Raw genomic sequence first — 17,780 nt, 5'->3', positions numbered from 1 at the left:
GGAAATTTCCTTGTGAGTAGAATGATAAATTGCGAGAATGCTACGCGAAATCCATCGCATCGCATGCATTAAGAAACGCTCATAAACGAAAACTTTAAGAAATCGCCGATGGCCGATATGCGATATCGCATATCGCAACATCGCATAAAACAACACATAACTATTTAACGAATTGTAACAATCTGCGATCTGGTGATAATGCGATACTGCGATCGGCGATCTTGCGATCGCGCGAAACAGTAATCTGCGATTCTGCGATCGGCATGATTGGTCAACCCTGCGATAACACATCTTGATGAAAACACGATAACGCGATGATGCGATGCTGCGATGTGAATCGCAGAGATCATCCATCGCAGATTTTCCCCGGCTCAACATTCAAGAAAAATCGAATACGCGCGTTAATGAAAATTAATGAATGTACGCCAAGTGTTAAAGAAAGACAGTTTTTTGTTTTTCGAAGAGTTAGTTCACGTCAGGTGGCATGTCTTGGTACATCCGTAAAACTTAGAGCTTTCTTGTCAATTTTTATTATCATTACTTTCTCCTTATGTGTGAACTGCAGGAATGAAAAACAGAAACAATATGAAGTAATGTGCAGGGAGCGATTAAGGAAAAAGGATAAAACTCCAAAGCTCGGAAGCAGAGAAGAAATGCCCTCATGAACTGATACCGCATGCAAAAGAGCCGCAAATTCCAGAGCGCTGCTGAGCTATCCATTACAGATCTATCAGGCAGAGCCATGGTTCAATGAGTAGTTGAACAATGCTGATATCAACAGGCGATGTAACGCTCAAGGTTAGAAGCTCACAAAAGCAGTATGTTTGCAAAATTTTAAAGCTTATACCTGGTGAAGGAAAGGCGCTAAAGGCGAAAAACGCACCAGAAAGGCCCGGATCAAAGAACGGAGGCAGTTTTCGATGCGCGATTAGCGCCTAGCGCTAATCGCGCATCGCTGAGAAAATTGCTCAAAAAGCAAAGTCCCTAACTGCTTAGTCACTCGTAAGCCCGGAAAAGCAAGAAAGCAAAGGTAGAGGCAATTTGAGGGTTAACCAAGTGGAATTTGGGTTATTACTGAGCATACACAGTAAATCCACATAGCCAGAGATGATTCTCAAGTATATCTGCTATTTTGCTGGAAAAAATGGTGCCAGCGCTTGCCATTTCTGTTTGCTTAGCTCAACCAAAAGGGGAATATAGTCAGCCGACTCTACCCAGGCAAATATTGAATGCTCGCAACATTAAGGAGAAAATGCAAAAATAGTTAGATATTAGATTTAATTTTTAGAAATAATTTTGCTTAGAAAAAGGGCGGTCATTTAAACTGTATCCTGAATCTGTGTAATTAAGTTATTTAGTTAGTAGTATTTAAACCCTTCTCATGCATTTAGAGAAGGGTCCAGAAATTTATCAAAAGCTTGTCCTCAAAACATGCACTTTTGCACCCTTAGAGGAGGATTTGGTGAATGAATGGATCAAGATTTGTTGATGTTTGCATTTGATATCTGCTACTGATGTTGCACTTCTGTACTCTTAGTAGATGTTAGAGCAAGGAGAAATAAATCATTATTGCTTGAAGCTTATGAGTAGGACCAGTCATAAATGGTACTTTTATCTCTTGATCATTTCTGCTTATATGTTAAAAGTGATATACAGTTTTTAGTTGTTTATATGTTATTGCATGAATGCTTGAGTTACCATTTGGCACTTTTGTACGGTGGTAGCTATTTATTTATGTTTAATATATGAATAGCTTATTATGCGATATGCTGTTCATAACTGTTTTGCCTAACTTTTTATGCGAAATAGTTCATCTTAATTGATTTCCTTTCTTATAATCACTGAATGATCTTTATTACCAGTTGTTATATGAAATCTCTTTAGATCGCATAATAGAAGAGTTACATCCCGGGTTAGCATAGATTAGATGTGCTGTTTTTATTAGATTACCATAGCATAGAATTAGATTAAAGTTTGAATTAGAATAGCTTAGATAGTTATTGTTAGATCATCAACATCCAACACACACCCATAGATTGGGAAACTGGTCCCATTATCCCCAGTCGGACCCGCTATACCAAACGAATAAGGAGCTGCCAACCAAGGTCCGGACCGGGTGGGTATCCCCCTTGTTGTCGACCCGATTTTCGGGGCCCTCAACATATTTGGCGCTAGAAGGAGGGCTTGAACTATGAATGGCAAGCAAATCCAAATCTGAATACCATTCTGAGAGTAAATCACCCTCATCATCTCCCCCGACTTCCCCATTACATTTAAATTCAGAGTCAGAAGTCGCTCGAGTATCAACCGCTGCTACACACCTTGATATTTCAGACCAATCCACTATTGAACCTCCTGAAGTCGAATCCTTGATTCACAAACTTCAGCGATTTTCCATCTCCCCTCACAGGTCTGATAAATCTCAAGGCAGCGTGACTTCGTAGTACAACCCTGCTCATCCCCTGACCAGGTTAAAGAGTGAAAAGTTTGGCGTTCAGCCAACCGAATTACCTCTTCCCACTAGGAAAAGAGCAAGGAAATCACCGCAAGAGTCTGACAGTGAGACTCTTTCGTCCGCATCATCCATTTCAACTACTTCACCGCGAAGTCAACCATCCACACCTCCACTCCAGATCATCGTCCATCCGTCCACTGGAACCCCCACAACCCCTCTTCAATCATCTACGATCATAATATCCTCATCCTCCCAGCCACAAGCATCATCTTCTGCACTTTCCTCTGTTAGCAGTTCAACGATGGCCCAGTGTCCATGGAACAACCCTGGGGCAGTCTTAATGCCTACGCCCTTGAGTCAAATACCAGCCCATCCTGAGAAATGGCTGCCCAAATTCAATCTTGAGGTAGGTATGCTAGCAGAAGAGCACATAAATAACTTCATTCTTTCCATTAATCTCAACGGGGTTACTAATGAAGATGCTGTTGTTCGGATTTTTCCCTATACACTGCAAGGGACAGCCGGGTCATGGTACTTTTCATTGCCCTCCGGATCCATTACAAGTTGGGATATCTTCCAGGACCAATTCCAAACCAATTTTGGTGATGACAGATCAACGACAACATTAATCAATGACCTATCCAATCTTAAAGCCGAAGCTAGAGAGCCTATTAAGGATTTCAATTTACGGTTCAACAAAATTTTCAACAAAATTCCTACTGCTTCTCAGCCCAGCGAAGAAGTACGATGCGAATGGTATATTACCACTCTGCCATCAAACATAGCCATCTTCATGGACAGGGCAAATAAAACAACCTTAGCTGAAAACATGAAAGAGGCGATAGCAGTAGAAAAACGAATAATAGCCCTGGAAAAGAGATCCGCGATAGAGGAACGTAAGTCCAAAAAAGTCACCTTCAAGGAAGACTCCAAGAAGAAACAACCAAAAGATCCTTTTGATTTGGAAGGATTGCAGAAAGTTCTAAAGACCATGTCCAATGAGATGGTCGACATAAAAAAGCAAGTAGCGGAAACTTCTTCGAAAAAGCCCTACAGAGCTTTTAAAAGAGGTCCTTCAACGGATGCAAAGCCACCCAATGCCATTTCAAATGCTGAATCCGAGGAAGAGGAAGAGGAAATTACCACTGAAGGGCAGACCGATGACGAAGAAGTTGTGGAATTACAAGGAATGTGGGACTTCATCCTCCCACAAGAGGAAGATCAAGAAGTATTTCCAGTTAGCACACGAAGTGAAAATTAGCTTGATCCTCCCCAAACTACCCCTAAGCAAAAGAGCGCAAGCTCTGCAACAAAAGATAAAGTCGCAACAAAGAAAACAACATCCAAAGTGACTCAAACTAGCCCAGTCCAAGCAGATGAAACGACTCCATCAAAAACACTGATAGTGTCGGATGAAATGGAGTACAATATTATTGATGAAATGAAAAAAACTAGGGCTAATATCACCCTTTACGAACTGAGCAAGTTGAAACATCAACAGAAGATAATGATGAAAGAATTACATGCCGTGCCAGTTGCACCTTTGCCTGCCGCTGTACTTTCTCAAGCTTCCCACAACATGGGAAGACCTCCAACGAACACGATCAGTAAGATTGATCCAAATGACATCGCGTTGATTGGAGGAAGATCAAGATCTCACACTCCCCCGTTTCTCCTCACTTATGAAATCTTTAATAAAAATGTACACAATTGTTTGGTAGATTTCGGTGCTTCATCAAATATTTTACCCAAATCTATATGTGCCAAATTAAATGTTCAACCACAGAAATCCGTAGTGCGTATAGTTCAGCTCGATCAATCTCAAGTCGAAGCGATCGGCGAACTAAATCAAGTAACCATAAGATTGTCATCCAACCCGAAGGTATGTCAGGTTATTGACATTCTAGTTGCTGACATCCCAGAATTCTATGGCTTAATCCTTAGCAGGGATTGGTTAGAGAAACTCCATGGATACTTCGCAACTGATTGGTCGCACATGTGGCTGCCCTACAACGGTAAACCGAATCAAATAAAAGTTGAACGAGAGCTACACCAGAAGTACATAGTAACGGAGTTAGAGGGAGAAAATGAACCGGTAGCATATAACAACAGTATCATTGGCAATTACTCGGTAGATTCTTTCCTCGACAATTTCAACGCTCATGCGTCACCCTATTTAGAAAATTCAATTTTGTCCCAAGTTGAAAATTTTTCTCGAACTGATAGTTCGAAATGTATTAATTTTTTAGATAAACCTGTAAATACATCTTTGTTTTGGAAATTATTTTTTGATGGCTCTAGATCTAACAAAGGAGCAGGAGCAGGATGCATTCAGATTAGTCCAGAAGGAGAAAAGATCATGCTCACATGCAGACTTGAATTTGATTGCACAAATAATACAGCAGAATACGAGGCTTTGGTTCAAGGCCTGTACAAGGCAATCGGGTTAGATGTCAAGTATCTTCAAGTCTTTGGAGACTCTAAGATTGTGGTTAAACAGGTACGTAACACTATACATTGCTTATCAGGTCACTTAAAACACTATCAATCTTTAGTACAAGATCTGATTGAGCACTTCATAGCGTTTAATATTTCTTCAATCCCCAGACTCCAAAACGCTAGTGCAGACCTTTTGGCTAACGTAGCTTCTAAGCTTATTCCCTCCGAAGATTTTAGTCCAGATAGATTCTTAATAGAATTAATCTTTAGACCGTCCATTCCTGACAACATCACAAATTGGAGAGTATTCAATGATGATCCTGATATCGTAAATTTCCTCACATCCGAAGGATCCTACTCCAATCAAATAATTGACGAAGACCAGCATGATCAACAATTGCAACAAAATAGCACTAACAACGCTATACCAAAGTCGGTGGTTAAGTTAGAAGACTTATACGATTTGAAAGATCGGTTTAAGAGGTCTACCAATTCAAAACTCTACAGTTCAACCTTGAACTACGAATTAGTAAACCTAGGGACCGATACTAAACCACAAAACATTAATCTAGGCCTCGGCCTAGCCCCTAAAGAGAAACTAGCGTATATTCGTCTTTTGAGACAATATAAAAATGTTTTTGCCTGGAATTACGATGAGCTAAAAACATACGACACTTCTATCATCTAGCATACTATTCCTATGATTGATAACGAAAAACCTGTTTAACAAAAACTGAGAAAGATCCACCCCAATTTAGAAAATTAGATAAAAATCGAGCTCAACAAGTTACTGAAAGCCAGGATAATTTTTCCCGTCAGGCATTCCAAGTGGGTCTCCAATATGGTACCCGTTAGGAAGAAAAATAGAGACATTAGGATTTGCATCGACTTCCAGAATCTTAACAAAGCTTGTCAAAAAGATAATTTTCCGCTTCCACCTATGGAGCAAATATTGCAGGCAGTGGCGGGCTCAGAACTAATGTCTTTCTTGGATGGATTTTCAGGGTACAATCAAGTGTTGGTACATCCCGATGATCAGTTGAAAACCACATTCAGAACTAAATGGGGCACATATGCATATCGGAAGATGCCATTTGGTTTGATTAATGCTGGTGCTACATTTCAGAGAGCCATGGACATCACATTCAAAGGTTTAGTCAATAAATCTGTAGTAATTTATTTGGATGATATAACAGTGTACTCCAAGAAGCGAAGCGACCATCTCAAAGACTTGAAACAAATATTTCAACGGTGTTTAAGGTATGGAATTTCACTTAACCCAAAGAAATATTTTTTCGCATTAAGTGAAGGGAAACTTCTAGGATTCATAGTGTCAAAGTCCGGTATTCACATTGATCCCGACAGAATCAAAGAAATTTCTGAAATATCCCTACCTCATAACAAAAAAGCCATGCAATCTTTCCTTGGTCAAATCAATTTTGTAAAGAGATTCGTTCCAAATTTTTCGCGAATCGTGTCTCCTTTGCAAACCATGATTAAAAAGAATTCAAATTTTAAATGGGGTCAAGATGAACATGAAGCATTCAACCTGATCAAGCAAGCTATTATTAATGCTCCATCTTTAGCAACCCCAAATTTTTCAGAATCTTTTATTTTATACACATTTGCCTCAGATAAGTCATATGCCGCGATACTAACTCAAGCGAATCAAGAAAAAGCGGAAGCTCCAATTGCGTTTTTTAGCTCAAATTTACAAGGTGCTGAACTCAATTATTATGACGTGGAAAAATAGGCTTATGCTGTTTTCAAAGTGGTCAAGTACTTCAGACCTTTCTTACTTAAAACCCATATTAAGATCATAGTACCGTTTCCAGCGGTAAAGAATCTTCCAGTGCAGAAGGATGTGGGTGAGAAAAGGGCCAACTGGGTTACCGCCTTATAGGAATACAACCTTGAGGTCAAACCAACAAACATTGTAAGAGGTCAAGGCTTCTGCAAAATGCTGGCCGGAGCATCGCAAATTTCTGAAACTCCATCTGAAGAGATACAAATGGGTGAGGCAAGCCTAAACAATGCAGAATCATTATATGCTGATATCATTTATTATCTTAAGAACGGGTATGCTCCTTCACACCTTGATTATACTAAGAAAAGAGCTCTAAGACTGAAGGCTAAACAATATCAGCTCATAAATGATATTCTTTTCAGAAAAAATTATGATTCTGTTCTTCTTAGGTGTCTTGAAAAAACTGAAGCTGAAAAAGTTTTGCAAGAACTCCACGATGGGCCAGCAGGCGGACACTATGCTGGAGATGCTACTGCACATAAAATCTTACGCGCAGGATATTACTGGCCCACGCTGTTCAAAGACTCACACAGTTACGTGAGGAAATGTCAAGTCTGCCAAACTACTGCTGGAAGACAAAAGAAGCCGTCCCTACCACTACAGCCGGTAAACATCGACCAACCTTTCAGTCAGTGGGGCTTGGACATAATGTTTAGTCAATTTAGTGTTGTCTAAATTGCTATCATAAATTGTCAACCAGGGGCTCGTAAGCTGATGAAGTGAAGGTGTACTATATGTACTTAAGCAACCTCTTAGATCTTTTTGTCGTTTAGGGGTGTTGTTTGTGGTCAATTTATCTTCCTAAGATGGAATGGAGGTTTTATAAACAGATGAGTGATAGTGTGTGTAAGGTGATTTCTAAATGAGTGAGTGTGTGCAACTGGTGTTTTCTAACTACCTTCTAAACTTGCAAAGAAAAAGATTGAAAGAAATAAACTTGAAATGAAACTGAAAGCAAAGAACCACTTTCTAATGGCACTAGTCACTACTCATGCTGCTGCAAATAGAAAGGTAAGAAAACCACTTTAAAGACCAATGATAATGTTTATCTCTTCCTAACACTCTGCTTCCAACATATAGTACTATGTAAAACACGATTAAGAAGTAGTTAGAGATAAGTCTAAAAAGTGATAAAGCTCTAAATGACAAATTATAACACCACTGTGCCTTTCTCTAGCATTCTGCTTCCAACATACATTGTTATGTGTAACAAGTGAAGAAAGAGTTAGTGATATAAGTCAAAAGCTACTCAAAGCAAGCTGTAATATATTAGTATTCTGATCTCTTAAAGATGAACAATTTATGATAAGGAGACCATCAATATGTTAGCATACAACTTGAGAAACTAAACTAGAAATCAGGCTAGAAAAACAGAGTAAAGGCAGCAACTATGAATATGACAACTGAAAATACCATCAGAGATAAAGCAAATACACAAAGACACACAATCCCGGGCTAACACCTGCAGAAAACAATCCTGATCAGTCAAAGTAAATGCTGGAAATGAAATGACAGCGAAAATAAATCAAAACTGTACATGTTTTAAAGAAAAGGAAAATTGCTGAATTCGAAAGAAGGAATTGACAAGAACATGAAGACAAAGTTACTGTACAAAGGCTGTTATGAATGGGGGCCCTCCATCCACAAAACCCAAGGAAAGATCAGCTACTTGAAGTCAAAACAGCACAGTCTTCTATTAACTCATATGCAGAAATTACAGTAAAAAGTGCTGAAACAACAGCTCTAAAACAGAGTTTCTGTATACACTAAAATTGCAGCAATTACATAAACAAAATAACTAAAGACTAATCCTTAAGCGTACGCAGACGCTGGATTTATAGGCGTATGAAGCAACTGCCTACTGCGTAAAACATGAAACGGAAAATTAACTATCAGTCATGCTAATTAAATGGTTCAGCAACACGTAAACAGGTCCGTGTGCTTTTCTGGAGGGTACGGTCATCATGGAGGTTGAATCCAAGGTTGGATCCTGTCTCCCATAACCTACGTAGCCTGGAGGAATCGCCATCTGGAGTGACGTGACCTTTCAGCTCACGCAACACCGTTTGAGCTGGCTTTGTTGACCGAAGTTTGATCCACGTTGACCGGAGGTGTGCGTGGCATTGCTGACTGAACCAATAGCATAGGAACCTTTAACACCTTCATTCCTACGTGCCCATGTGATTCGTTTTGAAAAATGACACGTGGAACATAGAGATCAATGAAAAGGCTGCGGAATGACTAGATAGCTGCGGAATTGCTGAATGGCTGCGGAATTGCCAGACAGCTGCGGAATCTTTGTGCATATGTCAAAAATCTAGACAAACAGTCAAACATTAGCAAAGTTAACCAATCATGCTTAAAGACATCAAATGTAATGATCTGGGTAGGTTTATGAGGAAAATAGGGCAAAAGAGAGGAATAAGTGAGGAAAAGCTGTAGGTAATGATGGATAATTAGGTGCAAATTAGAGGCTCTACATACCCCCACTCCGAGGGTGTTGCATGTCCTCATGCAATGAAAACATTGTTTAATCCACCTGGTGAGATGCCTCTGCTAAGACATCTAGTCTTCTCCTCTTCCTCTGTGTAGCCACGTTGACTCTTGGTTTCCTCACCAAGCATCTGAATTTTATATTGACCAAAGCTCTGCTTAGCTTCCTGCATTTCTTCTTTAGCTTTCTGTTTTCCCTTTGCCAAAGGCCCAGATGAAGCATGGTATTATCGTGGACCATCTTGTCCACCTTAGCTTGCTCTTTCAATTTTTCATTCTCTTGTATGATGTGGCGATTTAAAACTTCAAGCTCAAAAATTTCCTGTTTGAGTGAGTGAACTTGCTGCTCAAGAGGTAGAACAGTGCTTGGACCAGCAGCAGCTTGTTCTAACGTCTCCAGGTAATTATAAACCTTCTGCTGATCTGGGTCAATCTCTGGTGACCTCTTTGGACTAGGCTCATGCTCAAATTCAGGTTCATGCTCAAAAGGACTTTCCTCACGTGGAGGACTAGTCTCATCATGCTCAATATGTGGAGGACTTTTCTCAAAGTCAAGTCTTGTAGCAACCTTTTCAGGTGTGCTCAAGTCAATAATGAGTGACTTTTTATCCTTTGTGGTCCCCACTTTGCTTTGTAGCCTGCTGCTTCTCCTCACGGTGGTGATGCTCTGTTTTTCCTTTTGTTGCTTTTGCTTTTGTTTTTGCATCTTCTTGGAAAGGGCAGCCTCATGAAGTTGGGCCAATCTATGTGCTAATGGCTGAGTGTCCTCTTCACTGGAATTTTCAGGAGTAAGGTAAGTTTCTTGGGCTATAGCTTTTCCTTTATCTTTCTTTTGTCTCTTCCTACTCTCCTTTTTCTTTTGAGCAGCCTCTTGGACAATTTCTTGCAGGGTTTCTGTAATGATTTCTTGGGCTGTTTGGTCAATGTCTACAGCAGGCTCAGGGTCATTTTCTTCTTCAGAATGATGTGCAGCAATTTCTTCTTGGACAACAATCTCAGGGACAACAGTTTCTAATTGGACAACAATTTCTGGGGTAATTTCCTCTCTTCCTTTCCTTCTACTCTTTTTAGGCACTTGAAGTGAACCACCAGAGGCTTCTCCTATCTCTTGGAAATGATTCCTTACAAGAAATCTTTCCCATGTATCTCTTTTTGCTTTCAACTGTTCTTCAACTAGTATTTTGACAAGCCCATGATGATACAAATGTGGCTCAATGTTTCTTGGGTTTCTTTGGACTATTGAGCACATTTTTCTAAGGCTTGAGAGTAAAAAGTATGGAAGGTTAATGTCATGCTCTCCTAAGAAATGCATCATAACTTTGGCATGATAGACATACAAAACTCCAAATCTTCCTTCACATGTAAAGAATTTCTGTATTAACAGAAGCAAAGTTGTCCATTCTTCTTTGACAAGACTAACAGGGATTCCCTTTGTAAAAATGCTAGTGTCCATACCTGGATTTTTCAGAATTTGCTTCCATTGCTGGTCTTGTACTGATCGGTTTTTGAACCATCTCTCCCCAGTTTGCGGTAGTGAAGTGGCCTGTGCCAAACTGCTTTCGGTGACTGTGAATTTCAGATCTCCTATCTCCACTTGGTTGTCTTTGTCTCTGAAAGAATGTGCAAAAGCCTTCGTGACTTCTCTATGGTAACCCTTGAATTTTTGGATGCTCTGGAGCCAATTTGCCTTCTGCAAAGCGTCTTTGACTTGGGGATATCCTTCCAGAAATTTAGAGCCCTCTGGCTCTGCCCTCAAAAGTTTACCCATCAGCTCTCTCACAACTCTGTTTTAATTCTTTTGGAAAAAGGGTTATACGGCTTCAATAGTGGCTTCAACACAATAGATTTATGGCTTCAACACAACAGCAGTAATGCACTCACAACAGTGGTCAAAGTTTAGCAGAGGGGAAAACAGAGTATGGTTACGGTGGCAGAGTAGTGAATAAGGCAGAGTAGTGGAAAACAAGGGAAATGCGGAAGTGAATCAACAGCGTGAATGAGATTATGCGTAGGAGGGTTATGAATAATGGGAAGAAACGGTTAAGTCCCTTAGACATCGGTCATGAGTGTACATTTGGCTGCGGAATCATAACGCAGAGAGTCATAGTACAATTGTCTACGTCACTCAGGTACAGGAATTTAAATGGAAGAGCAGCCGTGCTTAAGTTTTAAAAATCGTGATGAATAGGGACTGTCAAGGTTGAGGGATACGTGGATTTCTGGTCGGGTAATGGAAAGGACTGGTAATCATTACATTAAATGGCTGAAAACACAACCCGTAAACCATGCAAAATGTTATAACCGTAAGTTTAGAAATTAGCTCATACCTCATGTATCCGTGCTTTGATTCCTTTTGCTCATCTGTGCTAACTTTTCATTGTTTATTGCTGCTACATGACCCTTTTTTTTTAATTTTTGCTGATGACTTTTGGACTGCAGATTCCTTCTTAAACAGACTGTGTTTTTTCATACAGGTGCAGAAAGTGTATCGGCTGCGGAATTGGGATGTTGGCTGCGGAATTGCTCCTCAGCTGCGGAAACTGCAGTGATACCCTTCTGTCTGCACAAAACAACTTTAGCTGTGTGAAATAAATCTGACAATGACTTTATTGGTGAGATGGAATGTAATGGATGGATGGATGGAAAGAAATGAGGTGGAGTGAGAATGATTGGATGAATGAGATGGATGAAATAATGAAATGAGATGGAACAAGGAAAAGAGGGATTTTTTTTTTTTTTTTGGAAAATGTGAGGTGTCAGGTGACCCTGATTTTCACCTCAGATTTTCTGCATAGGACTGCCAATCAGAGACTGGTTTTCAGGCCTATACTTTTTTTTTTTTTTTTTTTTCAAAAACCAAAGATTAGGCTGATGGAGGAGAAGAATCCTTCTCCACCAACCTGATTGCAGAATCTTCTTTAAACAACTTGACAAATTCCTCTTTTGAGAGTGGCTTCTGGTAGATCTTCAAGCGATGGCCATTCACAATAAGAGGAGTATGAAATTCATCAATAGTTTTCACTCGAACTGCTCCATTACTAAAGACTTCATCAATCTCATATGGCCCAAGCCAATGAGTTTGAAATTTTCCTTTGAAGTCTTTAAACTTTGAATCAAACAATAGAGCCCAATCTCCTTTCTGAAACTTTCTTTCTTTGATGTGACGATCATGCCATTTAGTTCTTTGGTGCTGAACTAGATCGGTCCTTAGAATTGCATCTTGTCTTATTTCATCTAGCTCATTTAGCTGGTCCATTCTGTGTTTTTGGGCTTCCGAGAGGTTCATCCCCAATTGGACTGCCATCTTGAAGGTCTTGATTTGGAACTCAATGGGGAGCAGGACTTCCTTCCCATAAACAAGTTCATAGGGAGAATGTCCTGTTGTGTTCCTCCATGTAGTTCTATAGGCCCATAAGGCTTCAGGAAGCCTTTCCGCCCAATCTCTTCTATGAAGATGAACAGTCTTGGTGATAATGCCTTCAAGAACTTTATTGGTAGATTCCACTTGGCCATTTGATTGCGGATGGTATGGAGTAGATGTTCTGTGCTTGATCTTATATTCCTCCATCAGCTTCTCCATCAATTTAGATGTAAATTGGCTTCCCTGATCTGTCACAATTTCCCTTGGGACACCAAAACGAGTGAAAATATCCTCAAAAAGAAATTGAACAACTGAATTTTCAGTGGCAGAAGGCAAAGCTTTTGCTTCTACCCACTTAGTAACATAGTCAGTACAAACCAATATATACTTCTTTTGCTTTGATGGTGGATTAATAGGTCCAACGAAATCTAGAGCCCATTTCTCAAAGGGTTCGATGCATACCTGTGGCTGTAGTGGCATTTCATTTGAAGGAGTTGGTCTCCCAACTCTTTGGCAGCTGTCACACCTTCTAACATACTGCTTTGCATCTTTAAAGAGAGAAGGCCAATAATATCCTAGAGAAAGGATTTTATAGGCTGTCCTCTTGTCAGCAAAGTGTCCGCCGCATGGTTCATCATGACATGCCTTAAGGATGTCAGACATTTCATCTTCCCGAACACACCTTCTGATTATACAATCTGGCCCTGTTTTGAACAACTCATTAAAAATCCAAGAATAATGTGAACTCTCCTGAATGATTTTCCTTTTCTCATTAGGAAATAAGTGTAGAGGTAGCTTCCCTGTAACTAGATAATTAGCCATATCTGCATACCAAGGAGTCTTGGTAGTTACTGCAAACAAGTATTCATCTGGAAACTTATCTTCTACTGGAGAATCTTCATTAGTGTTTTGGATTCTAGACAAGAAATCAGCTACTGTGTTTTTTTTTCCAGGTCTATCTAACACAGTAATGTTGAATTCTTGTAAAAGTAAAAGCCATCTTGTAACTCTGCCATTAGTAACAGGTTTGTTCATTAAATATCTTATGGCGGAGTGATCAGTATGGACAAAGGTTTCATAGCCGGTTATGTAGTGTCTAAAATTATTGATCACATGTACCACAGCTAAGAACTCTTTTTCTGTAACAGTATAATTTAACTCAGTGGGAGTCAAATTTTTACTGGTGTAATAAATGGCATAAGGGATCAAATCCTTTTGTCCTAAAACAGCTCCTAGAGCTGTATCTGAAGCATCAGTAGAAATGTGGAAAGGAAGTTTCCAATTTGGTCCCCTTAAGATGGGTGCTTCAGATATTCTAGTCTTTAAAGCTTCAAAGGCAGATTGACATTCAGGATCCCATTTGAACTCACAGTCTTTGGTAAGCAATTTGAAAAGAGGAGATGCTATCTTAGTGAAGTTTTCAATAAACCTTCTGTAATATCCAATAAACCCAAGAAAACTTCTAACATCTTTCTGGCAATTTGGAATAGGTAACTTAGAGATGACTTCAACTTTGGATCTATCAACCTTAATCCCATCTCCTGAAATATGATGTCCTAAAACAATCCCTTCAGTAAACATCATAAAACACTTTTCATGACTTAAAGAAAGATTTGTTTCCTTACATCTTATCAGTACTTTTTCCAAATTTTCCAAAGCTTCTTCAAATGTATTACCATAAACTGTGAAATCATCCATATAGACATCTACACAATCATGGATTAGATCTGAAAAGATACCTAATACAGCCCTTTGAAAAGTAGCAGGTGCATTGCATAATCCAAAAGGGAGTACTCGGTAGGCAAAAGTTCCCCAAGGACAAGTAAATGTGGTTTTGTCTTGATCTTCAGGTGCTACCTGAATTTGATTATACCCACTAAAACCATCCAAGAATGAGAAATACTTTTTACCTGCTAAAGTGTCTAGTACCTGATCAATAAAAGGTAGAGGGAAATGATCCTTTAAGGTTGCCTTGTTCAATTCTCGATAATCAATGCAAACTCTCCATTTACCATTCTTTTTGGGTACTATAACCAAGGGAGAAACCCATTGGCTATCTGAAATGGGGTAAATGAAGTTTACCTTGAGTAATTTCTGGAGTTCTTCTTTCACGATTTCCCTAAGGTTTGGATTCATCCTTCTTTGTGGTTGCCTAATAGGTCTGCTGTTTTCTTCAATATAGATGTGATGAATACAAGTCTTAGGATTGATTCCTTTCATGTCAGTGTATTCCCATGCAAATGCAGTGGAATGTTTTTGCAAAAGTTTGGTTAATTCTTCTTGTTGCAGTCTTTCCAAGTTTCTGTTAATGTTCAATGTTTTTCCTGGAAGGATTTCAACTGTAGAACTACCAAACTCTTCCATTGAGAAGAGAGACATCTGTCTAGAGGAGAGATATTCAATGTCCGCATCTAACTGAAACTGTGTAGAGTCATATTCTAAAGGTATTTCAAAATTTTCCAATGTATTTAGAATTTGATTGTCTTCACTGATCTCAGAGATGGTTAGAACAGGTTGTATAGTATCCTCATCATCGACCCACTCATCTTCTCCTATTTCTGTTATTGCCTTTGCTGGAGGATACAAGTTGAATTTCTTGGTGGAATTACCATCTGATATATACATGTCTCCAGACCTACAACTGATAAAAGCATCAGCTGTTGCTAGCCAAGGTCTTCCTAAGATAAGAGGATGTCCTCCTAGATTGTTCTTGGGAGTTAAAATCATAAAATCAACTGGATATTCCCAAGAGTCTAGGGAGACTGGAATGTCTTCCAATACACCTCAGGTTTAATGATTGATCGATCTGCAAGTTGCAGTAAAGTAGGTGTAAAGAGAAGGTTAGGAAGCTTTAACTGATCCATGGTCTGTCTACTCATGATGTTGATAGCGGCTCCTAAGTCAATCAAAGTATTTGGGATTTCAACCCCATTAATATGAGTTTTGACAATAGGGCTACCGGGATCCACATACTTTTGCATGGTAATCTTACCCATCATAATGTCTGCAATTTTTCCAACTAGATGTATCCTTTTGGTATCTCTGGTTCTTTTTACTGTTTTCTTCAAACTCAACTCCTTTATTGTCTTTACTAGAATGGGAATTTCCTTAATGGCTTGTAACAAGGGGATCTTGATACAGACATTCTTCAATTCATCTAGAAAACTATAGTCAGGCAACCAAATTTGCTTTTCCACTCCTTTGTCAATTTGTAATCTTTCAGGAAAAGGAGGTGTAGCTAAAGATGTAGGTTGCTCAACTTTGGGAGTTGTAGAGGTTGATTCTTTTTCTTTTTCTTTTTGGATATTTTGGTTTTGAAGTGATACTTCAGAACCCTTATTGACTTTGAGAGATTCTTCCTCAGAAATGCTTGGTTGTTGAACACTTGTAGAAGGTTGATCTAGGATTCTACCTGATCTGAGTTGTACTTCATTGAGAGGAACAACCATATAGGTAGGGAATGGTTGACCTTCCATCATGTAAGCATTTTGAGGGTTCCTATTATTGGGATTTGGTAATGGCTGAGAGGGAAGTTGATTTGACTTCTGTTGGGATTGAAGCAAGAGTTGAGAATTTTGATTTTGTGGAGGAGGTTGTTGTTGTTGAGGGTATGGCAATGATAGTTGTTGACCTTGATTTGGAAGTTGTGGAGCTTGCTGATTCTGAAAAGATGGAGGATATTGATAGAATTGAGCAAGTCTCCCATAAGGATTTTGCATGCTTTGCATCGATGCTTGAAAAGCATTTTGAGGTTGAGGCCAAGGTTGTTGCCAAGGATTCCAATTTGGTTGGGTTTGAAAATTCATAGAGTTGTTAAACCCTTGATTCTGTTGCCCTTGCCAAGGTCTCCTTGCAACAAAACAAAGAGATTCAAGTGTATTTGGATCCTCTTGAAAGACTGCTTTGAGGCCAGGAATTGAAGGACAATCCTTGGTCTCATGAGTTTCTGAGCAAATTACGCATGTTTCTACAACGTGTGCATCCAAGGGACATTCCCTTAAAGCATGTTTCTTTCTACATTTCGGGCAAAAGATGGCCAAAGCCTCAGCTTCTGCTTTTTGTTTATTGTGAATCTTAAGGGTATCTAATTGTTCACTAAGACTCCCTAAGATGTCAGTTTTGAATTCATCAAGCATATTGCCGATTTCAGCCCTACTTACTGATCCCGTTGCAGATTTATTTGCTCTAAGGAGAGAAGGATCTCTAGGCCCTTTTTGAGTTTTTGATTTGCCCCTTGAGAGATGGATACATAGTTCTGCTATATCATTGAGTGAAAGTTGAGAGATATCCCCTTTCCCCATCATGTTCAAGATATCTATCCATTCATCCCTAATGGCTTTTAATAAGAGGGCTTTTAAGGTCTCTTCATCCAAGTTACTCATTTTTGCTCTTTTCAAGTTATATTGAAATCTTTCAAGTAAATCTTCTAAACTCTCATCTTCTCTTTGTATCATTTTAAATACCTCGTCCTTGTGATTAGTAGGCATACAATAGTCCAAATACCTATCCAAAAATGTTTGTTTCATCTCATCCCAAGACCTAATGGATTGAGTGAGTAACCCCATGAACCATTTCAAAGCTTGATCTTTCAGTGTGGAAGGGAACAATTTGAGTTTCTGAGAGTCATCCAGATAGTCATAAGTTTGACACACAACTTCAAACTCAAATAAAAATGTTTCAGGGTCCTCAGTTCTTAACCCATGGAAATTTGGGAGGACAGATGGCGATATGTTTTTCATAGTAGCTCGGGAATCCTCATTAACAATGGGAAACCCAAATGAGTTATCCCCATCTCTATTTCCTCCTCCAAGGGGACCTCTACCTCCTCCATTGTTGTTGTTATTTCCTCCTCCTCCTCTACCTCTACCACCTCCTTCTTCCTCTGCCATAATGGTTCTCCTAGGGATTTCAAAATCTTCTGGTTCCTCTACAAAGGGTGAATGAGAAGAGATTTCTCCTTCTTCTTCAGGTGATTCTACTTCCTCAATTACAATTGGTCTTTCTGTAGGAGAAAGAGAAGAGTCTCTTCCTGGTTCAAATTCAATAGAAGGTGTGGGAGAGTCAATTCTTGGCTCTTGAATTCCAGGAATTCTAGGGCTAGGAGTGTCGGTTGGAGATAAGGGAGGTGTCTCTTGTCTATCTCTTGAAGCAGATGGACTTGTAAAAATTGAACTTCGAGCTCTAGCTAAAAACCTTCCCCTAGAATCTCTAGCTCTATGCATGCC

This window comes from Pinus tabuliformis, chromosome 6 (assembly GCF_031772625.1).
Source record: "Pinus tabuliformis cultivar Carrire ecotype Pingquan chromosome 6, CPIR1, whole genome shotgun sequence".
Lineage (NCBI taxonomy): Eukaryota > Viridiplantae > Streptophyta > Pinopsida > Pinales > Pinaceae > Pinus > Pinus tabuliformis.
This window is presented reverse-complemented; position numbering follows the sequence as displayed.